The sequence below is a fragment of the Camelina sativa genome, chromosome 7 (assembly GCF_000633955.1).
Source record: "Camelina sativa cultivar DH55 chromosome 7, Cs, whole genome shotgun sequence".
In the NCBI taxonomy this organism is placed as follows: domain Eukaryota; kingdom Viridiplantae; phylum Streptophyta; class Magnoliopsida; order Brassicales; family Brassicaceae; genus Camelina; species Camelina sativa.
Genome location: NC_025691.1, coordinates 10,765,853 through 10,767,234, shown reverse-complemented (window position 1 = coordinate 10,767,234; position 1,382 = coordinate 10,765,853).

The window sequence follows — 1,382 nt, the reverse complement described above, 5'->3', positions numbered from 1 at the left end:
TTTTTTTTTTTTTTTTTTTTTTGGGTTTTTAATGCACATAGATGCAATGCAGACTCAAATGAATAAAACTAACATGCAAAAATTTGAAAAAGAATAAAAGTTTGAAAAAGAATCCAATAATCACACGAAATGAATTAAACTAAATGGAATGTTATATACAAAGATCGGATGAAATTGTACCTCACGGGTTGGTGAAGAAGGAGGTTGTAACAACTTCCATACTTGCCAACGTGTAGCCTGGGTCGTCTCCGGCTTCAGCAGGTGCCGGTGTTTGCTCGTCAGAGAGCTCAGAAATTCGCACTAACGACTTACTCGAACCAGCATCCGAGGTGTTGATCGAGGGTGGGATCACGTAGTTCATCGGGTAGGGCATCGGGTAGTACGATGGAAATGGCGGAAAAGTTCCAGAATGATCACCCGTGTATCCACTCGCAGGGTGCATCGTGTATGGCGTCGTGAATGGCATCTGGTAAGGTGGAGGGAAGATCCCTGTGTCCTCACCCAATTGGGTGCTCGATGGGTGCATCGAATAGTTCATCGTGTATCCCATCGGGTTGGGCGTCGGGTAAGCATCATAATGGATTCTCTGCGATGCCTCAGGTCGGGTGATGTTCTCCTCGGCTTGGGGCTCGTATGATGATGCTCTATAAGGTTCTGGAGGTGGCAGTCCTCGAGTTCCTCCTAGCGGTCCGCTTCTCCCCATCCAAGTTGGTGCTTGTGCCGAGGTAGGAGCTGAGGCACAACTTGCCTTTTCTTGCAACTCCTTGATTTGACCTCTCATTGTCTTCACCGAACCGGTAAGATCTTTTACTTTCTTCGCCAAGAACTTGTTCATCCTCTTCAGCCAGCCGATCCTCTTGTGAGCTTCCCTCACTCCAACCGGTTGCTTTTGAGAGCATACATACTCCTCAAAATCGAACTCCTCCGAGCTGTCTCCCTGTCTCTGCCCGGTCTCCTCTCTCTTCTCAGCTTCGGGCTCCTCCTCCGGGTTGTACAGCTCCTCCAATGGTGGTGCGAAGTCAATGTTGTCGCCCAGCCGAACCTTGGTGCATATGACATTAGGTAGAACCATTTGAGCAGCTCCGGCGGTTGGATGGACAAACTTGAACAGCGTCATGTCATTAGGCCTCTCATGGGCCAAAAATCTCGCCAGCACGAGGTAGTCCGCATCCAGCCATCTTGGTTCATGAACAATTCCCTTTACGGGCACATCACATGCCACTAGGATCGGTGTGACTAGTCCCCCAATGGAGATCTCTCCACCTCCTTCTCTTCTTTTCACGGCCCACGATTTCAGGTAGAGGAATTGATCGAGTAACACAAACAACATGCTTGTATCCGCAACATCTCCAACTAGTGGTGTACCATCCCTAGTATTGTCC